At 42.8% G+C, this 27,006-nt stretch overlaps 1 protein-coding gene across 7 annotated transcripts in view; it reads left to right on the top strand.

The window, feature by feature from the left end:
• Window positions 1-27,006, top strand: part of PRLR (prolactin receptor) — a 170,897-nt gene that overhangs the window by 34,504 nt on the left and 109,387 nt on the right. Inside the window, exon 1 of one of the 7 annotated variants that reach the window (XM_032337622.1) lies at window positions 3,110-3,439. The exons of 5 other annotated variants lie outside the window; for them this stretch is intronic. The gene's annotated coding sequence lies outside the window, so the exon portion shown is untranslated. Of the gene's footprint in view, window positions 1-3,109; window positions 3,440-5,983; window positions 6,413-27,006 lie in introns of those variants that run through there. One more of the 7 variants, XM_032337621.1, reaches the window with a different exon arrangement.

Genomic DNA, 27,006 nt, shown 5'->3' on the forward strand with positions numbered 1-27,006 from the left:
CTTGCTCAAAGGTACATGGGTTGATGGAGACAGAATTCATCTCCAGGTATTGAACCATGGAATTTTCTAGATCCATAAAGCAAAAATTTGAGGGAAGGAAAAAAACAAAAACAAACAAAAAATAAAAACAACAACAACAACAACAAAAACAAAACAACAGGGCCTTGTGAACAGAATCCTGAGTAAGAAGGATAAAAGATCTGAAAAATCTGAATCCAAGTTCTAACTCTGCCCTAACAGTATCCCTAACAGAGGGATAACTGTGCTATTCCTCTGTGTGATCTCTGACTAAGCTGTTGACTCTTTGAACTGTTTATTATAAAATGGGGCTAGTACTGTTTGGCCTGATGTCTCAGAGAGGAGGATCCCCAATCAGGCCAGACAAGCGTAGAGTCTCTGGAAGCTGGAGATCACTGTACAAAGAGAAGGTATCATTTTTAGTGTTGGAATTGTGACTGTACCCCCAGTGTCCTGATATGTCAGAGCACTGCTGGAAAGTCTGGGCTCTTCCCTCAGTCCCGTGTTCCCTCCATAGCTGCAGATCAAGCTTGGTTAAGAAGAGTTTCATTCTCAGAGAGTGTGTCCATAAGAGTATCTCCGTGTCCTTGTAGTATGAAAATTTATTGAGTGAGATTAAGCTACCCTCTACAAATAGTGTATTTTTTTCAAAGATTTTATTTATTTATTTGACAGAGAGAGAGCGCAAGCAGGGGAAGTGGCAGAGGGAAACAAAGACACCCCCCCAACCAATGTGGGACTTGATTCCAGTACCCCAGGATCATGACCCAAGCTGAAAGCAGATGTTTAACCGACTGAGCCACCCACTCTTCCCCAAAACAGTATATTTTTGAGCAGTCTCTTCCTCTTCTGGGCAAAGCCATTGTCAGTCAACAAATTACATTATCAGTCACTGCCTGGAGGGGGTTTATATTCTGAGAATGACTTACAGTCTTCTCTTACCCTGGAGCAAGGATGGCTTTCAGATGGAAGAACCTGGGGCAACTTGTGGCCAAAACCAAGAACTGAATTGCTCTTGTGTCCAGGGTTGTTGACCACCATGACCATTGCCATTTACCTATTGCCTCCTATGGGATGGTGCATTAATATATTATTTCTCCCGACTGCCCTGTGAAGTATTTTTATCCCCAATTTCCAATGGAAAAAAGTGAGCTTCTGGGAGAAATACTCCTAGAGCTAGTAAGTTTTATACTGGTCTTTCTGTCGTGTCATCCATCCCCTGTCACCTCAGCAACTACTGAAGTTCCCAGTTTCCTGCCCCTCCTCCCCGGCAGCACCCCCTTCTTGCCAGTCATCAGAACCATTCAGGGCTTAAAGGACCATGCTTGCAGGAAAGAAACTGCATTTTCTGAAATTCACACCCGCGCTTTGGACTGGGTCTGGAGTAGGACCACTGCCCTCTGTCTCTACATTTTTTTTTGCGGGGAGGAGGGGGAGGACTTTATCAAAGCCTTTGTTTTTCTTCTATTCGTTCAGTCCTGGGTTTCTATTTAGTTGCAATGACAGATAAAATATTTTTGGAAATTTTGCTGCCTTAGAGTACAGATTTGGAATTTATGACAATTGAGGTAGCTACAAAATATAGCAGGAATTGAAGTATGCCAAATACTAGTTTTCAGTCTCCTTTACAGGTCTACAGCACCGTATTTGGGAATATCAAAATAAGCTATGTGGTTACTGTTGCTCATGTAATAACCAGATTTTATTTAAAGAGCTATAAAGGACAAAGTATAAAGGGAAAGAATATATGTTGGACAACTTGTTGTTTGTTTGTTTGTTTCAATTTTCAACTTTTGAAGGAAGGCTTTTAGACAATATTTTAGAAGTTTCCTAAATTTCACTCCCTTTAAGATAAACATACAGCTGGAAGAATGATGCCTTAAAAACCTTTCTGTCCTGGGGCGCCTGGGTGGCTCAGTGGTTTGGGCCCCTGCCTTCGGCTCAGGTCATGATCTCAGGGTGCTGGGATCGAGTCCCGCATCGGGCTCTCTGCTCAGCAGGGAGCCTGCTTCCCTCTGTCTCTCTGTCTGCCTCTCCATCTACTTGTGATTTCTCTCTGTCAAATAAATAAATAAAATCTTTAAAAAAAAAAAAAACCTTTCTGATCTTACCAGATTCACAGGAAATTGCTGGAAATTTTTACAGCTAGTCATATAGAATTGCAAAGTAGATCACAACTCTTCCTTTCAGAAAATAACATTTTCAACCAGTTATGTTATTTGTCTCATAAATGTAACCATTTTCACCTCTGAGAAATCTAAAGCTGCTTATGTCCCCAAGTCATGCAGCCTGGCTGGGGGTGTAAGGAAAGGGGAGGGGGGAGTCAGGGGGTCCTGCTTCAGAGGAAAAGAAGCCCCATTCCCTCTGACCCTGGGGTTTCCTGCAAAGGGACTGCCTCTGCTTTCTCTGTGGCCAGCTCTGGAGAACCAGAAATCCAGCCTATTGGGGACAGCCAGCTGACCTCACAGGCAGAGGACACGTAATTAGCTCCTTTGAACTTTGCTGTTATTGAAATGGTGGTGGTTGTTTAGGGTCAAAGAGTTCAAGGAGGGACAGATCAGCAGGCTGGGGAAGTGGCAGGCTCATTGGACTATGAGCTTACTCGTAGAGTGTCTGCAGCTCACTGAGGACAATGCCATCAGAGCTGCGGTAAACACAGTCTAAGTGACTGATTTTAGAACCTAAACCAGGTAGGTGTTACATGCTTTTTAGTCGTAAAGAAAGAGAGGGGAAGGAGAGAACAAAGACCCAAGTGGTGGAATTTAGGAATAAAAACAAAGCAAGAAACCAGAAAAATGTTTCTTTCGACAGCCAGCATATTTTCTGTTTAGAGAACAGCTGTCCCCTCCTTAATCACAAATAACAAAGAATAAAATAAACCAGGGCACCTGGATGGTGCAGTGGGTTTAGCAGTGGACTCTTGATTTCATCTCAGGTGGTGGTCTCAGGACCCTGGGATCGAGCCTCGTGTCGCGCTTAAGACTCTCTCCTCCCCTCCACCCTCTCTACCATGCTCTCTTTCTCTCTCTCTCACTCTCTCTCCATAAATCTTTAAAAGAAAAAAAAAAGAATAAAATAAATTAAGATTAAATGGCCAATTGCTCAATAGGGACAGGGAAATTAGAGTCAAAATTCCTGCCTTGTCTTTGAGAAAGGAACAAGGCAAAGCGGAGATAAAAATGCCATTGTCTGTTCTGTAAAATAGAGAGCGTTCTGGAAGCATCCTGCAGAAACATGCCTTCTGTCTGATGCCAGGTTCTCAGCTTTGTAGCCTCCCTAGGGGCTCCGTGGAACCATGCACGAATAATAAATGATTCTGTTTGGGTACTTTGGCAGGTGTGATCAGGAAAAGGGAATCCTTCTCTGGGATAAGGTTTTCTGAACCCTCCTGCTCTCAGAGGGGCCCTGAGATGAATCCAGGGTGAGTATACAATTTGCCAGCATCATTGACAAATTCCTTAAGTGGATCTGGGCTACCCAGAAAACTGCTCTGTCACTGGGGGAGCCGGGGGGGGGGGGGGTGCGAAGGATGTTGTAAGAGGAATTGAAGGGCTGGCTAGAGAAACGGTTCCATATGCCTTTCCACTGCAACGCCCAAAACAGCTGCACAACTGTCAGGGCAGGGCTCCTCTGCTTGCCCGTCTCGTCCACATGCTTTTACATGCCCAAGGAGCATCCCCAGGGGCTGATGTAGATCCAAGTTGGCAAACTCAAGTGGTAAGAAAGCCCTGAGCCTTGGATTCTGGTACCTTTGTTCCAGTCCACAATTGAACAAAGATGTGTGCTCAGAGCAGCACTTACTGGTGGCAGAAACTTACTGAAGGGGCTGGGTCTCAGCCCAGCCTCAGAATTGTCTCTCGTGGATGTTGCCGGGTTAGCGCACTGGTCTACCTCCAGCTGCCATCCACATTTACACCCTGTAGGTCCTTCTGTCCAGCCTCAGGACTGAATGGCTGGGATGAGAGGACCAGCAGTCATGGTGGTCGGGAGGGATAGTAGGAAGCTGAGCTAAATGGGGAGGCAAGGATACAAACTCAACCTGGGCCCTAGCCCCATCTTTAGTCCCAGATCTGAGCCAGGAGGAAGCCAGCCCACAGGGAAGCCCAGGGGTTGGGGAAGCAGCCAGAGGAGGAGGACTCGGCCCTCTCACTAAGTGGTGTTCAAAGACAGAAAAGAGAAGAGTGAAGAATTGATTGTATCTTTAAACACTTCCATTGAGTCTGTGAATCTCTCCAGGTCCTAGAGCAAAGCACAAGGGGAGAGCTGACCTCACCCTCTTCCTTTCCCATGTGTGACTTATTTCTCTTCATGATTAAAGTTCTTGGCAAAATGATTTACCTTGGGTAAGAAAAAGTTGGGGTCATAGAGGAAAGTGGTGCCCAAAGACCTCCGCATCCTTACCCCCAAGACACATTCCCTTGGAAAGGGCTTGATTGGTCCCCACTTAGTCCATTTGCAAACACACTGGAGTCTCTTTGCCAGTGGCTTTAGGCTGCTCTCGAGGCTCCTGATCAGGAGCTCCATGCCCTGCCCTCCTTCTTGTGCAGTGGTCTTCATGCCTTAGCCCAGGAGGTGAGGAAGATTATTTCAACAGAAGCAGTTCTCTTGAGGAGACAAGCCCTGCTAGGTGAGGTTTGTTCTGCTTTTGTTCATGGAGATCCCACCTACACTCTACCCTTTATTCACTTTTCTACTATCCCCCTGGCAGATAGTACTACCCTCTACCAAGCAAGACTCCTTCACCTTCTTGCCAAGACTAGACCCCTGTCACATTTCAGAATGAGACTTCATAAAGAATTCCAACTAGGGAGTTTGACAACCTCCTCAAAGGAATAAGAGGACTTCTCTTCTCCTAACTGCCATTGCAATGGTTTCCTTTGGGGGCCAGAGCCATGAACACATTGAACACCTCTATTCTGATAAGCAAAACTTAGTTGACTTCTTCTCTTTCCTATTTTTCCCTCAAAGATCCAGGGAATTGCTAAATGTGTCCCACAACTCTGGCATGTCTTCTTCAGAAAACTTGCAGACATTCTTCCAAAGGTGTAACAGTTTGCTATGCCCTGGGCACTTTCTCATGCTGGAGGAGGCAGTAGAAAAGAAATCTATGGCTTTCATACCACCACTTCCACACCCAGCCTTCCTGGGTGCTGTAATCCTTAATGCAAACAGAGTACAAGGGGTGGGATGTTCCAGAAGAAAATGGTTGGCATAGTCAGTTCGAAAGAGATTATTCTGAAGCTGTGGCTCCAATTTTATACAGCTATTTCTTCGCCTAGTGTTTATTGAGCACATGCTGTGCAGCAGGGTTCTAGCGCTATAAGGTGAATGACAGATGGTACTATTGCAAAACCTGGGTAGTTGAGTCTAGACCCTGTGGACCCTCACAGTCAGTGAGGATTCTAAACTCAGGGCAGATGTCCCTTGGCCCCAATTAGCTTCTGCTATGGGGAACTGCCCCCCCTTACTGGCTTCTTCTGGTGGGAAGAAGTGATAAGGTAGGAGGAGCAAGGGTCCAAGAAGGTGCTTCTCCTCAGGGAGTCAGGCTTTGGAGAATTCTTACAAGAGTTTCAGTGAGCCATAAGTAACCCAAAATTTGCTTGCCCCTGTAAGAGCTGCCCGTTATTCATGTGTGTCCAGTTTCTGAACAGGCAGACAGCACATGAGGGAGAACCTTAAGAGAGGACTGTTCTCTCACTCTTTTTGCTTTTTCTCTATTTAAGTTCCTCTCTTCACTTCCTTTCCTTTTATCCTGTCCTACTCTTGGCACCTCCTCAGAAGCTTAGTTGCTCCTCCCTGCCTACAGGATTGAGTTCAGACTTCTCAGCTTGCCAGGCTCAGTATAGGACTGTTGAATATGCTATCTGAAAGAACCATTCTCTTGGTCTTTTTCAGCACCTGTATTTCACAGGAGTTGATGGACTGATTTTTCTGGTAACTTGAGGATTAATATTTTCCCTTTAAAATCAACTTTACCTTTTGCTTAGAGCCTGTGAAAGACAAAGGTCTTCTCCCCACCCCGGAGCCAGCGAAACCCAGTAGACATAGGTGAGCAAGCCTTTCCCTGACCCCATGCTCTGACCCTTGGAACGAGCTGAAACAAAAGCCCTCATGTTTTTCAGCAGCAGGTTTTCTTACCTGCCCTATCCCCATTACTGAGCAATGATTACAAACCTCTGTACTTTAATATGGAGATAAATTATTAACAGTGGGTTGTACCTTTTCCCAGGTTGTAAAAGGATGACTGGTTAGAGTCCCAACATTCTCCTTATCCATGTAGGAAATGTAGGGGAGGATGACATCTCAGAACACTTGTCTCTAAGGCTCGTAACAAAGATGTGGCAAGCTCCAGCCAGAAATGTGAGTGGGGTGACAGGCAGCAGGAATGTCACAGGTGAGCCTTGGTGACTTTCACCTTTCTTTGTCAATTTTGATTCCCCCCCCCCTTTCTCTTGAGAGATTGAGAATGGGCAGGGGGGCAGGAAGCATGACTAGGATCTCAATGGTTGTACAAAGTCTTAGGGAACAGTCTGTGTTTTGATACGAAATGGTCAAGGACATTCTGTGTTAAGATAAAGACCAACATGAAGGCCCACCGTGGAGCTCAGGTATTCCAAGAGGAAAGTGTGGCACACTTCCCTGGGCCTGGGCACAGAGATCAAAAGTCTAGCATGATAATATACTAGCATGATCATATGACAGATCTGTCCATCCTAGGGGAATGGGAAGGGGCAAACTGGGGTAGGGCAGGGGGAACTAAAAGATGCTGGAGTCAAGGACGCATTGCCTTGATGTGGAGTTGGAAACATTTCCAGATCCAGCTGGAAAGTAGAGAGACAAGGAAGAGGCCAGCCAGTGAGCTATGCAGAGCCAGTGGAGCCCAAGCTTACCAGGTTCAAGTTGGGGGATTGGGCTGAGGTGTTTTCTTTTGTTTCTTTTAACAGATGTCATTTTTTGAGAGCAGTCTTAAGTTTACAGAAAAATTGCAAAGAAAATAGAGTTCCAATGTCTCCCAGTCTTCCCTACCTACAAATTCCTCTGCTAATAACAATTAACAACTTACGTTCGTGTGCTACATTCATTACAATGATGATCCAATATGTATGCGTTAGTATTAATTCAAGTCTGTAACTTACATTAGGGTTCACTCTTTGTGTTGTACAGTTCTGTGGGTTTTGACCGACACCTAATGTCAGGTATCCACCATTACAGCGTTATATGGAATAGTTTCACTGCCCTAAAATCCCAGCTCCCTCAACCCTCCTTTCTCCCAAACCATCAGCGACACTGAGCTTTTTACTGTCTATATTGTGTGCTTTCCACGATGTCATATAACCAGAATCATACAGAATGTAGCCTTTTCGGATTGCCTTCTTTCCCTTAGCAAATATGCGTTTTAACTTCTTCTGTGTCTTTTCATGGCTTGATGGGTCATTTCTTTTCAGCTCTGAGTAATATCCCATTGTATGGATGTGCCACAGCCTATTTATCCATTCAAGCAGACTTTTCAGTGAGTTAAAGGGCAAAAGGAAAGGATGGCCGGGTGGCTCAGTTGGTTAAGTGTCTGCCTTCAGCTCAGGTCATGATCCCAGGTTCCTTGGACTGAGTCCTATGTCGGGCTCCCTGCTCAGCGGGGAGTCTGCTTCCCTCTCTCTCTCTCTCTGCCCTGCCCACCCCCGACCCTGGCATGTATGCTTTTGTTCTCTCATTTGCGCACACACATGCACACACAAGCCCTCTCTCTTTCAAATAAGTAAAGTCTTTTTTTAAAAATGGCAAAGCAATGAAAAGAGTGGATGAAGAGAAAGTAGCAAGGGCCTCAAGATGTGAAAGAAGAAAAAGGTTTGGAGAAGTGGAATAACAAACTTGAGTGCAGAGGCCTGAAGCAGCCTAAGGCAAGGTTCTTGAAACCTATATTCAGGCCAGAGCCTCACTCACTCTCACCAGGCCTCCCCTACTTTTATAGACAGGAAGTTTTATAGAAACTTCCTAAGGGCAGGAATCATACCAGCCTCAACCTGAGAGCCCAACATGTGGCAGATAACCAGTAAATAATTGTTGAGCCATCTAAACCTCCAGAATCTTTTCTAAAGAGGAACTTTGCCAAATCACCAGAAAGCCTGAAGCCCCTGAAGCTGGCCCATCATCTCAGGTGGGTCTCAGCTTCCCACTTGGCTGAGCCTCTCTTTGCCACAGGATAAGGCAAAGTATACTGGGACGTTCACCTTCTGCACTGAGAATGCATCTCTCTTGCCACCATCTTCACCTGCCTTGTGAGATGTTGTGTGGACACAAGCAAAACCAACTGTAGGGAGGCAGGAGAACCAAGGGAGATATGGACCAACCTAACATAGGGGTTAAAAAATAAATAAATAAATAAGGCATTCTTGCCATAGGATTGGAATCCAGCTTTCTGTGCACTCATTTTTCAACCCAATCACATCCCAGTAGAATTAGCCCACACAGCTTCTGTAGAACAGACGGAATAAGCAGGGTAATTCAGGTGGTAAGAAACAGCTATGAGAGCAAGATGAGCCATGCCTTCTACTCAGAAAGATGTTCCCATGTGGGAGCAAAGTCTCTGCCACACTAGTTATGGTCCATGGGTGGGAATGGTTGGAGCCCAGCCAGGGGAGTGCAGCTGAGTGGAAGGGGTTGCTCTCCAGAGGAGCTGGTAAGTCAGGTCAAAAATTGCAGGACAAATAGCAATGTGCCTGTTATGAATTACTAGCTCCATGGTGCTCCCTGGGCAAAAGAGTATATCACTCAGACCTGATGTGCTGGTGCAAGGTCATTGCTTAAAATCTGGTCATCTCCTAGAGCATGGCATTGGTGTTCCTTGGTACCCATATCACTTTCTTTCAGTGTAATAAAAAGGGTAAATGGGGCCAGGAAGACAATGATGGTATTTGTTTGGGGATCCGGTCCTGTTCTACCCACATGCATGCCCATGTATCTTGCATGGTGACCACACACAGTGGAGAACTCTTGAGAATTTTGTATCTACGAAAAAGAAGATAGTGGCTATTTGGCCCAAAGGCTTCTTGAATAGTGGGGCTCCTCCGGAGACACACATTGACTCCTTGTCCCCACTGTTATGTAACTAGAGGAGGCAGAGTTACTGTGGGTAGTTAGAGGGCAGAGGTAGAAACATTGGGTAGAGTGAGGAAGAGCTGCCTTCCCACCTTGAAGCACCCAAATGGCAATCCCCAGAGGAAGGAAGACATGTCTGCAGGGTGGATGGTCCAGTGTTGACTCTGCGTGTTCCTAGAGGGGCAGCAAGAGCAACCCAAACTTCTCTGTCTAATCAAAAACACAAGCAGAGGAGAGTCAAGCTCAAACCACAACAGACGGTCATTCTTGGGGACAGCTGGCCTCTCCTTGTGCCACAGCATCTGGCCCCTTCTGCTGCACCTGGCTGGTGTCTGCGGCATTGCTTGCATATGCAGAACACCTCCCTCTACCCCCACCCTGGAACTGCAACAGAATTTTCTGTATCCAAAATTTCTTTGAGGAAGATAATGTCTGCGCCTCACCAACACCTATTTTCTTAAGGTATCTGCAATTTAGATGCTTCCTAGCACAGAATTTTTGCCCTAATTTCTTGTTCATTTACTTTTGTCTTCACATGGAGGGCCTGCCTCGAAATCCAGGGCACAGTCCACCATTTGGCAATAGTGGCAAAGAGACAGTGTGAGCCTAGGCTACTCTGCCCTGGGAATACACATCTCTATGACACTTCCCATTCTCTCTTCCCATTCATGCTTTTCCTCCCTGGCTTTCCAGAACATTCTTCAGACTTGGCTCCTTCCATCCTAGTCTATGCCCTTCCTTTCCACCCATCCTGTTTGTTAGCCACAGACATGGAAGCCCCTTTGAATATCCACCCATAACCAATGTAAAAGCTAAACACGGGTCTCAGAGTCCCCAGGAAATTTGGAGGTAGGGGAAAGAGAGGGTCACAGAGCTGAGAATGGCAGGCAGAGGTAGGCTCTGGCTCTTTCACAAGGAGCCCTGAATTCCCAGGGCCATTAAAAACAGATATTTATGACAGAGCCCAGAGACATGTACTTACTGTTTATAACAAAATTACGGGTCACTCCCTTACTCATGTGTTCTCTCAGCAAATGCTGACTGAGCGCCAGTCCTATAACAGGGTAGGCCTGGAACAGGAAGATACCTGAAATATAGTCCTTGCACCCAAGGAGCTTCTGAGGGACACAGACCCCTGGACCCATAATGTGGTAAAAAAGTGTGAAGTCTGGGCTCCTGAAAGATACCTGGGCAGTGGGTCTGCCTGAGGAGCTGGATCCCATCTGAGCTGATCTGGGAAGAAGTCCTAAGGACTTGACACCTGAACTGAGTCTTCAAGGTAAAGTTGAGAGGAGGAGGTCACTGAATAGCATGTTCCCGACAGAGCCAATGCAGGGGCTAGGGCACCAAGCAAGCAAGGAGGTCACCGGAATTAAAGTGGATGGAGACCTGGGTGCACAACCCAGAGAGAGTGAGACCAGAGAAGGCAGAGCTGGCTCAGGAGGGACACTGAGGTCTTTGCATGAGAGGACAGTGGACTGGAAATGTGTGCAATCAATCAGATTTATACTTCCAGAAGGAAAGCCTGGCTGAAATGTGGAGAATAGTTTAGAAGGGACAAGATAGTAGACACAGAGAATGCATTGGAGTCTGTTACAATACAATTGGCTGGAAATGATACCCTTGGAAGCCTTTCTCCACACCTGTCCTCCTTGGGCTTCTGGTCAGAAGGGAATGCGAGCTGGAGAAAAGGGCTTGGGGGCAACTCATTCATTGTCTCATCGTCTTTGTGCTCCTGGTGGCTATAATGGTTTTGTTTTACAGTCACCATCTTGTCAAATCACCATCACGTGACTGTTCCCCTCTGGTGAAAATTAGTCTCCAGAAGTGGGAGACAGCAGATGTCAGATGTTGAAGCCACCCAGCTTGCGGTCCTCTGTTCCCAAAGCTCCAGCAGCTAATACCCAGTGAGTGGTCTCACAATCCCCTGTGAAGGATACAGAGGCGCAGAGCCTAAGGGCTCCTCTGAGTCAAGATGAGACATACCCTCTATATCTCAAAGAGCTTTCCAGGGTGAGTCCAATCCAGGCTGGCTGGGCAGCCCAGCCAGCAGTATAGTGTCATGCCATGGGAGAGCCGTGAAGCCAAGTTATCAATACTCGAGACACCAGCACTGCCCAGGAGAAATATAGGGCACTAATGTGCTTGGGAGAACTTTCTCCTGCTCCCAGTATTTTAACAGAAAGAGATGCAACCAAATATCACCCTAACTTTCTCCTCCCCAACCCAGCCTCTCACCACAAGGACTCAACAGGCTTCTCTAAGAGCAACAGATATGAGGTCAGAGTGGAGACAACTGTTCTTGCTCCTTGATAAGCCTCCAGCTCTCTTTCCCAGCAGTGTCATGTAGAAATTTTTACCAGGGCACCACTCCTGCTAGGAGTCCAGAGATAATTATTAACAACCAACCAAATTCAAAGTGAGAGCGAATTCAGTCTTGTTGCAAGGCTCATGCATTTTCCAGAAGCACATTTCCAGGAGGACTTCACCCCCACTGGATTCCTTGTCGCGGCGCAGGACAGAGAGACAGACAAACATCAAGTATGTGGTTTCAGCCAGAAGAGACACAAGCCTCCAAGCCCGAAACCTCGGAGAACTCACTTGCAAGGTTTTCCTAGGAAAGTAGAATTCCCTATTTGACATCTCCAAACAGGTGTTTGGAGGGAATAAAAATCACATTACCTTAGAAGGAACTGGGGTAGTCTGGCCTGACTTGGGGATTATTTAGAGAGAACATCATTCAGAGTACAAAAGAACTCTAAATGATGATGAACTATTAGGAGAATTTGACTCATTGCCTATGTACACCCACCATGAAATGAACACATTTTGGAATTTAGGTCGGAAAAGAGGTAGGGATTCATTTTGCTCTTTCTCGTATATGGATGAGGCTTCTGTAATTAAAGATTTCCCTTGTCTAGAGAGCAAGACTGTTGCCTCCTAGGTCAGTTCGCTTCCTGCTAAGGAAATCTGAAAGTCTGGGATGCTTCAGAATGCCCTGAAATCAATGTTTCTCTAATGTTCCTAAAAATTTTTTATGTGAAATAGAACTTTATGTGAAATAGAACTTTTTATTGCTGTAATACAGAAGTGGATCTTGGCCTGAATCATGCCGAAATCTTATCACTCTAAACTGGTAGTATCCCTATATTTGCTTAGCACTTGTGATACAGGTAGTACTACGGTAAACTGTGAAGAGTAAGTCAGATGACTTACCTTTTAGATGCTTCATGGATACTTACATTATTTGGAAGGCTGACTAAATATATGCAAAGTGCTTAGAACTCCACTGCAGCCTCAGTGTGTCCCTGCTCCATGTGTACTTGGCTTTGACCAAGTACAACCAAGCCCTGTGAGAAAGAGAAGGAGGTAGGATGTGGGCCAAGTTGACCTTATCTATAAACACAATAGGTGGGCACACATGCATTGCAGGGGTCCCCATGCCCATGTCTAATTCATTCTAGTCCACCAAGTTCTCACTGTTTTCATAATCTCAAAAGGTTAAGGGTGCCTCAATTAGAGGTAAATAACTCTTCTGAGGGATATCATTTTAATCAGCCAACCATTATCAGGAATTCTTTTACATTTTCCCAGGAACCTAAAAGAGCAACAGTCTTATAGGTAAAGGGACAAAGAAAAGGCCAATCTTCTGATGAGAGAGAATTCAGACCATCAGGATGGATCCACTCCAAAGTGACTTTTTCTGTAAGAATAGATTCAGGGTTTAGTGGGTTGCCTACTTACAGGTAGGAAAAATATTTTGAACTCTTATGACAAAAGAAGGTGACAGAGTGCTTCAGAAACAGTGCCTATTTTGTTTTTCCCAGATGTGTATCCATCCAGACCATGAGGTCTTAATATTCGACTCAGTTCTGGGCTCTCTATCTAAAAGCAAAGGGTCACAGGCCATCATGTGTGTCTACAGCTGACCACAGTACAGTACCAAGATTTCTTTTGAACTGTGTGGCCTCTCTCCATGTGTGAAGCAAAAGGAAAAGCACATGGACCCTAAGGGGACCCCATTTTCCATACCTTAGAGACCCTTGTCCTGGATTAAATTAAATTAAGCAAATGACATGGGATCCATAGGAGAGAGGCGCAGGACCTGGCATCAGGCCACACTTTCTGGATGTGGAAGGCATGCCATGGGCCTGCCAGCTCTATTGGAGAACACAAGGATTAAGGGTAGGACACATCAAGAATCCTGTGTTCAATTCTGTGATATGCCTTTGACCAAGGGCATTGGCAACTTAAAAGATTATCCAGTGGACGGCAACAAGGAGACAGACTGATGAAACCTAGAAATGTGAGAGATGGGAGTCTGTTTCCCAAAGGAATATGGTGACTATTCTTCAAAGGACTGTCATATGGAAGAAGGATTCTTCCTTGCCCCAAATGATAAAAGTAGGGCCAGGGAAAGGAGGCTATAGGATAACCAAGTTTTTCTAGCAATTAGAGTTGTCTAGAGTGGAGAAGCATTGCGCAGGCTGATGCCTTACTTGGTGTTTGATGTGTTGTTTCAGTGGTGGGGGCATGTTGTGGGGGAAGGGCAGCGGGAACACCAGTCAGAGAGGTTGAAGAGGAAATGCCTTCCCTTGGGCAGGAGACTGGACTCAGTGTTGCTAACTGTAAAAAGGATTTTTTAAGTGGATGAACAATAAAGTGGGTGTGTGTTCTCTGTATCCCACAAACTTTGATTTTCTACGTCAACTATTTCATGCACAGAAAACCTGAGAAGCAGGGAAGCTAAGAAGGTAGCAAGATATTTTAAAAAATACCTTAGATCACAAATGGCAGGAGCATAGTGTGCGTAAGACCATGGGCTGTGGAAGACAAGGCCACAGGTGTTCAGCTTCTGCCTCTGTCCCCATTGAGCTCCATGATCTTGAATGGATTATCCAACATAGATATGCCTTCACATTTGTATCTGTAAGGTGGAAATAACATGTTACTTCTACTGTTGTTGTGAGTCAGTTACTGCACCTAAAACTTGAGAACTCTGTCTGGCACATGGTGAGTGCTCAGTAGATGTTAATGATTGTGGTTGCAGAAGGAGAAATCATCATGATTTCTTAAGTCCATAAGAGAATTTAAACAGCATGGCATTGCTTTCAACAGAAAGCATACATGTTCAGAAGTGATTAATTCTGTAAGTGGAGTGAATGACAGCTAGTCCCAGGAAGAAATAGAAAAACGGACCTTGGTGATTTTTGGGGGGTAGTGAAGCCCAAGGAGAATGGAAGGGTAGCCGAGTTCCTAGGATTTCCCTGGACTATTTCCTTGGACTTTGATATGGCTTCTTGGTTCCCCAAGAGAGAGAAAAGTCAAAGCTTCATCCAGATTACTTGTCTACCCTGGTGTTGACAGTACAGTAACATCTGATTGACAACTTAATTATCTCTACTCTCTAAACTTTTTTTCTTATCATAAAAGATCTGTATGACCAGGGGGAAAGATGAGAAAAAAAGACAGAAGAGGGCTTAGTTTCTCATCTTGATAATTGCCTGAGAGGGCTTATTGAGGGTCTAGGAGCCCTTCATCCCAACTTTGGTCCTTTGAATTTCCCAGACTCTAATCACTTTGCTTAACTGGCAACTAATGAAAAGAAAGGAGAAAGATCTTGATTGTCCCTCTCAGGACATATTATGTGGCTCTTGAGATTCTCCCTTCTTAGTTGTCCAGATGAAATAGATCCCTGGGGAAACAGCAAAAGTCTTCTGCTGTTGAGAAAAATGTTTTCCAATCTTGGAGTTACACCACTTTGGTTCTATGTGAAATAAGGCCACTCTGTCCTAACACTAAATGATCAATTGCATATGATGGAATGAGCTTATTCTTCATGCTCTCAGTAAATACAATGAAACCACAGACAACTCTGGATGGTCTCTTCGGAAACTGTATGGTGCCAAGAACAGGAATTTAAATTGGTTCCTTTATCCTTGGGTTGTTTATAAAACCATCATTATTAAAAAATACTAAGAACTATTTTGATTCATTAGTGTGCTCTGGGACATGATTCAGTGCTTGGGGATAATATGTACTAATCATTCTCTAATCAAGCCCATCCTCTAGGACTCTCCCAACTGGTATGTTCATGCTTCCCCTGAAATTTTGAGTAAGGATGAAACAGTGGCTAGAATCAAGTGTAAGATGAAAATTATTTCTCCTGATTTCCTTGTTCTTTATTATTTATTTCTTTATTATTTTATTTATTTATCTGTTTATTTCTTTATTATTTTTTCCTCTTTCTTGTACTTTTTATGATACTAGCCATAAAATCTATCTGCAAGCAGATCTGTCCATTACACAGAAGGTTATATGACCTCATTTATGGAGGGAAAATTATTTTGGGCAACAGTATCACTTTGGCCAACTAACTGTGGGATGAAGAGTTAGGCATAGTTATAGGTGTCTCTAGGTTGTCAATTATAAGCTATTCTTTATTTGACCTAGCATATATGTTGATGGTGGTTTAACTCAGCAAAACTTTCTTCACAAAGGTTTCACTTGTCCAAAATGTTTTACCCACTAAGCTGTAAAGAATGCTCACAGAACCTCTTGGTATGAGAACACACAGGCTACAGGTTAGATACTCCCAGATAGTAGATAGGTCTTCAAAAAATTTAGTGGATTATGGTAGAACAGGGATCAGATGTAAGTGTGACACACTCTAAGTCCACTATCAGCCATGTGCAACAACTTATCAACTCTACTAAACAATAGTTGGAGACCTTACCACTGCTATTGAACTCCACAAAAGATCTCCAGAAAGCAAAAGGTAGAGAAATATTTAAATGTGTGTGGACAAAGGAAGAGAGCAACGTGGACAACTTGTACCTTCTATTCGCATGCACAGAGCCTGAGTAATTGTCCCTGGTCTCCTTCCCTCCTAAAAGCCTTTCTGCTTAAGAAGGCTTTAGGATCTATTCCCCTTAATCATAAAAAAGGAATTCACTGGGTTGGAAAATTTTAGCCTCCACTTTATTCCTTACTTCACAAAGAATTGCACTTAATCTGTAAATGAGTTCTGATGTTAGAGAATAGGATGGTGCAAATTGGTATTATTAAACTTAATAAGAGAGGAGAAGGACTCTTTTAGAAGAATAACGTAATGTGAGGGAGATCTCTCACTTATTAGGGATCTGCCCAGAGATGTTTCTGAACTTAACAGTTACATTAAATAATTCAAAATTACTGTAAGTGCAGAGCTCTTTCCTCCCACAATCTTACTGAAATTAAGGGTGCCAAATCATTCTCTCATTATTACTTCGCAGTGGAAAGGTATGGCTCCTCCCGCTATTAGGCTAACTAGACTCTAATGCCTAACTAATTAATGTACAACAATACCAGGATTATGGGGTGCCTGGGTGGCTCATTGGGTTAAAGCCTCTGCCTTTGGATCAAGTCATGATCTCAGGGTCCTGGGATTGAGCCCCACATCAGGCTCTCTGCTCAGCAGGGAGCCTGCTTCCCCTCTCTCTCTGCCTGCCTCTTGTCTACTTGTGATCTTTGTCTGTCAAATAAATAAATAAAATCTTTGGAAAAAAAAACAATGCCAGGATTAGTAAGCATGACTTCAGTTGACTTTAGCCCTAAGAAGATCACCATTGGCTACATAAACAGAATGACCAGTGGAATTCCTATGTAAATATTGTTGGCTGGTTTTGGACATTCAACAATAGATCCCAGAAGAATTCTTAGGACACATTTTCATCGCTATGAAATCTCAAGAACTGAACATTTTAGGATTTAACTGAATGTATTGCTCATTACTTTTTTTTAAAAAAAGATTTTATTTATTTATTTGACGGAGAGAGATCACAAGTAAGCAGAGAGATAGGCAGAGGGGGTGGGGGGGAAGCAGGCTCCCCGCTGAGCAGAGCCCAATTTGGGGCTCAATCCCAGGACCCTGAGACCATGATTTGAGCCAAAGGCAGCAGCTTAACCCACTGAGCCACCCAGGCGCCCCTTTTGCTCATTACTTTTGTCCAAGGACATACTAACCAATGATACATTTTTAAATACCTACTATACACCACTTCCAGTCTTGGATTGAGGAGGTAGGCGATACTTATCTTCAGAAAGAAATTCACTAACTGTACAGAACTGTACACAATAAATGTCAAAACAAGAAGCATAGAGAAGTGCTGTATGATATTACTGTGTGACCCTCCCAGGCTAATGTAGGCACTCTGTAAACACTTACCGTGGTAGACAGTTCTTTATCTGCTCACTAGCATATGAATTCCCACTCTGCTGGACTGGAAGCTTCATGAGGACAGGGCCCATAACTCATTATTATACCACCTGTCTCACCTGGTCTGTAACTAGCAATCAGTAAAAGATTATAGCACGGAGGAAACTACATAGAGAAAGTAGGGCAAAGGATGGGCAGAACTTGAACAGATATGGGTGTTTAAAGGCTGAATGAACACATAAGCCAAGACAGGAAGCAAGAATTAGCATGGCAAATATAACCTTTCACTGTCTCAGTAAATATTTACAGATACTTCCCCATCTGCTAGATACTGTGTGGGCAATATAGGTACAAAGGTGAAGAAGCATCATTCCCACGGGCTGAGAAGAGATTTTCAGACCAACCTGAATGGTGTGAGGTGGGAGAGGCTGGCTGGGATTAGGAGTGGTTAGGATTGGACAACTGTGAAAAATATTTGGTGTGAAACACCGGGACCTTCATCATGATGACAGTGAAAACCAGCAAAAAAAAAAAAAAAATTAAGGAAGGTTAAAAATTCATTGGAAAGGTCACAAAAGTCACCATGATGTCATTGTTAGGAGAAGGTTTGTTACCAATGGAAACTTTAGTCGCAACACCAAGAACTCAATACTTTAGGAAAAGTGAGATATATATTCACACAGGCAGAAATTTCCAGGACTGGGTGATATTTGCATTTTTATTGTTTAATTTTTACCTAATAACTAATGAGTATATTAATACTATTAACAGTGTTTTGTAATTTTTTTCATAAATACAACTTATTTCCTTAAATATTACACTCTTAAAAAGCTTAGGTGTCTTGTTAAAATGTGGTTTTAGTATATTCGTAGACAAAAATCTTTTCTAGCCAACTGCCCTTTTTTTTTTTTATGATATACTTCAATGGAGTGATGGGACTTGCTCATACTAAGTTCGCAGAGAAACTTCGCTAGAATTTATCTGCTCTGTGACCTTTCTGTAGGGCCAGACAGTGTTACAACTAACATCAGTAACTCACCTACCTCTTCAACATGATGTTTCCCATGGAGCATGCAGTGAATATTTTGCATTTTGCATACGCATCCAGATTTTAATAATGTGTATTCGGGTTGCAAGCTAGTTCTTTCACAGGGTGTGTAACTATCTTCAGACCCCATAAATAATGCAAACCACAGCCAGTGGCACAGACATCAACTTACAATAAGGAGTGTTTATGACATGTAAGAGCCAAGCATATTCAGCTTCTAAGGACAAGTGGGAAGACAAGGAAGAACTGAGTGTAGAAATGCACCTTAACACCATCTTTCACAAAGGCCTACTTTGCAACTGGGTGACAAAAATCTGTATTTGAAAAGGTTAAATTTGGTATGGTAAAAAGACAGATAACCTAATTAAAAACAGGCACAGGATCTGAATAAGCACATCTCTGTAAAAGATATCCAAATGGGGTGCCTGGGTGGCTCAGTGGGTTAAAGCCTCTGCCTCCCAGCTCCTGGGATGGAGCCCCACATGGGGCGGGGGGGGTCTCTGCTCAGCGGGGAGCCTGCTTCCCCCACCCCGCCTGCCTCTCTGCCTACTTGTAAATAAATAAATAAAAATCTTAAAAAGAAAAAAAGATATCCAAATGGCCAGTAAGCACATGAAAAGATGCTCACCATGGTTACTCACTCACTAGAGGGAGACAAATCAAAACCACAATGAGATACCACGTCACACACACAAGAATGGCTGTAATTAAGATGACAGACAATAACAAGTGTTAGTGAGGATGTGAAGAAATTAAAACCTTCACACTCTGCTGATGGACATATCGCAATGGTGCAGCCACTTCACAAAACAGTTTGGCAGTCCCCAAAAAGCTAAACATAAAGTAACTACATGATCCAGCAATTCCAAAGCTAAGTCTCTATCCCCCCAAATTGAAAACAGATACTCCAACAAAGACTTGTACACAAATATTCATAAGCGCGCTATTCACACTCTCTAGAAGAAACAACACAGGTGTCCATCAACGGGTTTGTGGGTAAACAAAATTTTATAATCTGTACAATGGAATATCATTCCATGGAAGGGACTGAAGCAGTGGTTGACAGGCTAGGACAGAAATGAACCTCCAAAACATTATGCAAAGTGAAAGGATCTAATCAGCAAAGACCATATATTTGATGATTCCATTTATATAAAGTGTCCAGAATAGGGAAATCCACAGAGATAAACAGTAGATCAGTGGTTGCCAGGGGCTGGGGGAGGGACCATAGGAAGTAACTGTTAATGTTACAGGGTTTCTTCTGGGAGTGATAAAAATATTCTGAAATTGGTGGTGCAGATGGATGTTCAACCTTAAAAACATACCAAAAACTTCCCGAGTTGTACACTTTGAAAGGGTGAATTTTATGGCCTGTGAATTATTTCTCAATTAAAAAAAATTTTTAAAGGAAGGCAAAAAAAAGATGAAATTTGGAATTATTGATTTTTTTTTAATTTGGTATGTAGTAAAATTAGTCCTTGATCTGAAGAAAGCCATGGGCGGTGGGGGGAGTATAATTGGGAGAAGTTATAAGCAGAGAAATGGATGACTCAAGAAAATTAGGGGAGAATTAAATGATAACAAGAAACTGTCCACAGAGATTAAATTGTGGTTTCTCAAAACAATCAGGCAGATGTATATGGGGACCGTGGTGCATATGTGTGTGTATTTGTAATATATACATGTAAATATGTTTAATATTTTAGCATATATAATACATAATGCTATATATTTAATATACATATACTTTATTACATTTTATATATATTATGTAATTATATATATTCACATGAGAAAAATTCTCATAGAATAGATGACTAAATGTTAACAATAATTGTTTCTATTTCAAGATGATTGAAATCTTTTTCTTGCTTTTCCTTCCCAGTATTCTCTTATTTTGTGTGCAATCATATAATAATTGAATAAGAAGAAGTAAGTGGGAGGCACCTGGCTGGCTCAGTCAGTTGAGCATGCAACTCTTGATCTCAGGATTGCAAGTTCAAGTTCTGCATTGGGTGTAGAGATTACTTAAAAATAAAATCTTAAAGAAAAAAAAAAGTGGGTGTGGTAGGATGTCTCTTGAGAAAGTGTACTCTCTGATCAGATGAAGAAAATAGGAGCAGTTTTTAAAGTCTTACAGAAAAAATAACATCCTACCTGAGGAGACTTGCCTTTGGGAAGACATTGGGAGAAAATCACATAAAGTGGCATCACTCGCTATTGCCTAGAAAACTTAATCTCAGAAACTCTGAAAGCAGAGTCTACAAAAGGCCTTTTCCCCTGGCTTAATAGATTCTCTCTCAGGTTGAGGCATCCACATGTATAATCTACATAATCACTAGGTACTGGACCTATCAGAGATCTATCATCTCTCTCTCTATCTAGCCATGTATCTCTATTGATCAATCAATTGATCAATCTATCTTTAATTGGGATGTCTAAAAGGCAGTCGTAAACATAATGAATATTCCTTTGCTAAGTCGCAAAATAACTTTAAAATCACTGTTAAGATTATACCACGTGCCAGAACCCTCACCTGACCTGAGCACATGCCACTGACTAAGTCAGACATGTTCTTGCCTCTGAGCTTACCTCTGAGGCTGGCAGGAGCCAGGAAGAAGTCAGTCGGGGTAGGACAAGCCCCACAGGCTTTGTGACGCTCAGGGTAGGGCTCTTACCCATAATTTCCAGTCTGAAGCTAGAAGGGAGAGACAAGAATCCCATCCTCAAAGAGTTCCCAAGAGGAAAGCCAAAGTGGCCGGTCCCAAAACAGTTCAGAAACAAGGGTTCAGTCAGACAATAGGAGCCAAGACATGGAGCCCAAACAGAATGGTTTGGATGTGGGGCAGGAAAAAATGGGGTTCACTGGAAACTAGGTGAAAGAAAGAGGGGTGGTAGATGGAGAAAAGTGGCAAAGTGTCTGCGTTGGTGCCTGCCATCAGGCTAGAGAACATTCACAGCATCATTGTTTGTGAGAGAAAAATGTGGGAAACAGTTACCATCAACAGGAGTGAACAAGTTAATTGTGGGGGTATTCAACTAATCACATTTCCTGCATAGAAAATTAGCTGGAGTGGTATGTGTCAACACAGAAAATGAAGAACAGCAAAAAACTACTCTTGAAAGGACTGCATGTTAACAACTGCTTCTTCCCTTCTCAATTTGTTTGCTGAAGCGTCTTTGGAGTGTCTTTCAATTGAATGTGACATATCTTTTTGAAGGGGTAAGAGGCAAAAAAAGTTTCAGTTGCCAAAATTAAAAGGGAAACTGGGAAGAATTTAACTTCTGAACTAGAAGGTTACTCTTGCCAGAGGCCTTTGAGGAGGGCAACATTCTGCATTTTGTTTCCTAGTGTTTTTCCTTAAATAAAGGGTTGTGGACTTCAGGCCAATCTTGTCACTTGAGCTCCTAAGTGATTCTGCCAAATCCCTTAGAATTGATCTCTGTAGGGTCCAGCAGACCTACTTTGGCTGGTCTTCACAGGAACAGTGCTTCCCAGGGAACAGGATCAGGGCTGTGGAAGAGGAAAAAGCAGGTGATGACTGGATCCTTGCCCCAAATAATAACTTGATTTTCTCTGCCTGCCACTGTACCGTCACAATGAAGGTCTCCTAGATTGCAAGAAACTCTCATAAAAATGAACCCACATCTGAAAGGTATTGAATTTTATCAGCCAATAGCTGCACAGATGTCCCTAGAGAACAAGACCTTGATAAATGACACCACAGACGGGATGGGGCTCCTGTCCAGAAGAGGAGTAGGAGAAGATGAGAATAAGGACAAAAGGGGCAAAGAGTGTGGAGTCAAAGGGTAGAGATAAGACATGCTTTACCTACCAGACAAGATTTTTCAAGGCTAAGGCATCTGGATGGCTGAGTCGGTTAAGCATCCAACTCTTGGTTTTGGCTCAGGTCATGATCTCAGGCTTGTGGGATCAAGCCCCGTGTTGGGCTCCCTGCTCAGCAGAAAGTCGACTTGAGATTCTCTCTCCTCTCCCGCCTCTTCTGCCCCTCCAACCACCCCAACCCGTTCCCACTCTCTCTAAAATAAATAAATCTTTTTAAAAAATGAACAATCACAATAACAAAACCCACAGAAACAAAATAAAATCTATATCTATATTTATATTTAAGAAAAAATAACTCCACAAGTATCAAAAACATTCTTCTCATCCACAAGGTTGAAGCAAAAATGAGTTTATTGCATTTTTCACCAAGCAGAACTCATTTCTGCTTAAATAAAAATACTAACACTTTCCTTGGAACAAATGAAGTGCTATCTGTTTCCCTGGGAGAGAAAACACGTCCAGCAGGAAAGCAGACACCAGGTCTCCACTGTGGTTCCGGGGAAGGGAAGCGTGTCCCCTACAGTGTGAAGAGATGGACCCCACTCTGCCCCAGGAACTGGCAGGAGATTGGAGCTGCCTCAGCTAGCATCGGGTCTCCATAGGAATGGTGCAATTTGAGACGGGTTGGATAATGGAACTCCTTCCAAAGGTGTGAGTCAAGTATTCAGGACGGTAGTTGGTATGGGGTTGGCAAGCGCAGGACTGCCTCTGGCCGCTGGGGTGAGGGGCGGGGACAATTCTACCTGCCCTCCCCAAGAGCCCTGGTGTTGAAAGCTCTGCCTTGAGGAAAGCAGTGGCCTTAGGTCAGCTCAGGAAGGCAATGAGGGGATAAATGCACCAACCTCACTCCTGGCCTCCCTTGGTCTCCTGTGGCACTAATTCATCCTGGAGGTCTGAAGGCAAGTGAACCATGGAAGCAGTTCAGACAGGGCAGGGCAGGGAGGAGGTGGGGTGGACAGTCTGGGTAGTAGACACTGAGCACGCTCCAGGTCCAGATAGTAGAGAGGGAGCCCTCCCCTGTTCCAGATCATGAGCACAAAGCATGCCTCTAGGTTACAGAGCCTTGAGTCTGGAGGAGCATGCCCATGCTTTCTGAAACCCAGAGTGCTTGTACCTCCCCATCAGTTTAGCTATTTTAGGAGCTTGTTTCTCCAACCTGCCCCAGCCCCTCGTGTTAAACCATCTGATTGCAGTGGCTCAGGGAAAAAATTATTATTATGATTAGCTTTCAATATTGACATAGCTTACTGAATACATAGTACAGTTTTGCTCTGGTTTTAAAAGCTCTGCTATTTCAAAACACACATTTAGATTAGATTATTTGCATAACACACACACACACAATTCTATACTCTTTCAAAAAGTAAAATTTCTTTAAAAGATACCTCCTAGAGTGAGTAGAACTAAGAGCTCATTTAGAAACCATGGCAGTCTCTAGGAAAGACATTTTAAGGGTGTGAGCTCCAGCAGTTCCCAAACCCAGATCTGTGTCCTACAACCCCAACTGACATTCATGCACCTTTAAGGTCATACCTTAAATTTGTTGAAATTCCTCTTCCGGTACACAAATACCCACTGCCTTAGCCCCTGGGCTTCCTCCACTGCTATTCACTGCCCTAGACCTTTATTCCTGGTCTCTCCCACATTATCAGGGACCCCAATATCCATTGATAAAAAGGTCTCCCTCTTCTTATCCAGCACAACCGAGTGCATCTGTTCTGAGTGGTCGGTGCCCAGGATGCACCTGTTGCTGGAGAGTGTGGACATTACCCCTATTGACACAAGAGTTACTTGGGTGACACTCCTCACCTACTGAGAGAATAAATAGCTCCCCCTCCTTTAGAAGCAACCAGCTCTTATTTTGGCCATCTCCCTCCGCAGGCCACCACATCATCCATTGTTAAGACTCAGTGCACTGAGTAACACATCTATCCTATGGCTGTTTGTGGAAGTATTCTTAAATTTTTCTGGAGTGAATTTGGAATGCTCCTCTGAGGACAGATACTGCAACATTCAAGTTGTTATGTACGCCAGGGTCGCTATCATTCTTGTTTATTTTTTGATTCCCTGTGTGGCTTTTTGTTCACGATCTTAGAGTTGTCTGCTGTGGTTATATGGCAAGGTTTCTCAGAGCGGTTGTAATACCAGTTAAAGAAATATTGCTCATGGCCATTTAGTTCCATCATTAAACATGATCTGGGGATAAAAGTGAGCTTTCCTTTATGAGCAAACACAAGGAAAAAACAAACAAGTAAACAGAAAACAAACTGGAAAAGAGGAAACTAAATCCACTCTCAGAACTAGTAAGCACTTTCCTTCTCCCATCAAATTATAGACTTTCTCAAGAGCAGGGACTATGTCCATTTGTTTATTACATTATTCTGAGTACCTCTAATAGTGTCTGATACATAGTTGATAATATGTGTTTATCTAATTAATTGACCCAATAAATTAGGCTCAGACTTTGCTCCTGGTGCTAACCCTGTGCTTCCAGTAGCTGTTGTAGGATCTAATAAATTTTGAGGTTAGTTCATCTACTTCTGGCATTTATAGGCAAGGAGTCTTTTATTTCTATTTTGAAACAAACAAGCCAATGCTACCAAATAAAAGAGTGGGGAGACCTGTCCTCCACTCCTGGCTGTCCACCAGCAGGTTTCTCAGCTTCACAGTGGTTTCTTTTCACTTCATGGATGTGGTGAACTTCCAATGAGGTTTGAAGTATATTCTCATTGGCATGATTTTCCTCGCTTTCAAATTTTGCGATCTAAAGCCACAGCGTACACACTGCAGACTATATGGCAGCACAGACCATCCATCCTACCATGTCTGTTTGGGTGATTTCTTATGTGATGCATTATGGGATGACAATGATATGTTCCCAACAGAGCCTCTTAACTGAGCTAAAATTTACATGTTTATAAACCTCTGTGAACAGTCTTCCTTAGTGACAATCTCTACTGCCATGTCCTAGGAAATTAAAAGGTGACATCTTAAAGAACTACACTCCCAGTCACAGAGACCCACCCTTTCCCAAACTGTAGGCAGCACACAGGAAACTCCTGCTATAGATGGACTCAGAGAGGTGCCTCAGGCTGCTTCCCTTCACAAAAGCAGGGGCACCCGGGTGGCTCAGTCAGCTGAGCATCTAACTTTTTATCTCAGCTCAGGTCTTGATCTCAGGGTTGTGAGTTCAAACCCTGCACTGGGCTCCACACTGAGCATGGATCCTACTGAGAAAATAAGTCTTTAAAAGTGAAAAAAGCAGACAATGAATGCAAAATGGCCACCATAAGAGATCATGGTGTATAGAAATGGAGAGCATTGTATAGCACCTGATGATTTTGGTTATCCAGTTAATAATTAAGTGATGTCTAGGAGTGTGTGATAATTCAGAGAGTCTAGGGTAAGAAGCAAGATGGAAGCCAATTCTAGTGGTGGTAATAAATCAATAATTGATTAGTGATCTTCCACAATATTTCCTTATAAGGATCGTTGCTAAAAGTTGTTGCAGTGATCACACAGCCTTCTAAGATTGCAGTGTTCTCTTGCAAACAAGATTGCAAACAGGGTGTACTGTTGAAGTGGTTATCTATTTTACAGTATCATGATTTCATCTTGTCAGTATTAACTCACATCATTAGGATGCCCGCTGTCCCAAAGGCATTTTCTTGAGATTTCCTACACCAAGATATTTATATGCATGAAATGTATTTTTGCTTTACTGATAAAATAATAAAGAAGACCTTAATATCTAATAAAATAAGGTCTTCCACAAGCTATACACAGAAAGAGATTAAGCAGAGTTAAATGGTCAGGTAAAGACTCCAAAATACTATCAGTCTACATCTGACAAATGTCCATGTTCTGTCTTGAGTAATTCAGTGTCTTGTTTTTCTTGTTAGAAGGAAAGTCTGTATAAAACTCAGCATTAATCAAACAAATATGAAACTGATTAATCACAATGCAACTGCAGGAAATCAGCCTGGTCAGGGGAATTCTAATCAATTATTGATTCACCACAACCCACCAGAATTGGTTTCTTCATCATCATTTGTTGAAGAGTCTCAGTTAAGCACTTGAGAAGAATTTGTTCTGCCTTTGCTATCATCCAGAGCTTCTAGGATTTGAGATGCCCATTCTTGATTTGCTGATAACCTAGTAGGATATGAATAGAGGACAAACTTGTGAGCTTGAAGTCCTATATCAATATTATACATCAATTGAATAAGAGAAATGTAAAATTAGAACATGTAGCATCATTTTATCAAATCTGAAAACTGTGATGTAGTCACACCATAAATAAAACAAGACTTCAGTATTCCCAGGACTGCTTAGTAATTCTGCCATATTCTTCTTTCAGGAAGGACAACCCTAGCCCTTTCATTGGCTTAGTCTTTTCATTGTTTCTCTTGGAATGAAATACTTGCATTATAATTCAGTTCAGTATATTTTCTAATTTCCATTGTGATTTTTTTCTTAGACCTGTAGTCTTGTCAAAAATATATTGCTTAATTTACAAACATTTGGGGGATTTTCTAGTTATTCTGATATTAATTCCTAATTTAATTCTGTGGTCAGAAAGCATATTCTGGGACTTCAACCCTTTGAAATTTGCTGAAATTTGTTTTATGGCTTAGTGTTTGGTCTATTTTAATGAATATTCCAAGTGCATTTGAAAAGAACATGCATTCTACAGTTGTTGGCTATAGTGTTCTATAAATGTCAGTTAAGTTTTTAATCATACAAACCATTTATGTATATACTTACTAATTTTTATTTACATGTTCAATTTCATATTAGAAT

This window comes from Mustela erminea, chromosome 3, assembly GCF_009829155.1.
Source record: "Mustela erminea isolate mMusErm1 chromosome 3, mMusErm1.Pri, whole genome shotgun sequence".
Taxonomy (NCBI): Eukaryota; Metazoa; Chordata; class Mammalia; order Carnivora; family Mustelidae; genus Mustela; species Mustela erminea.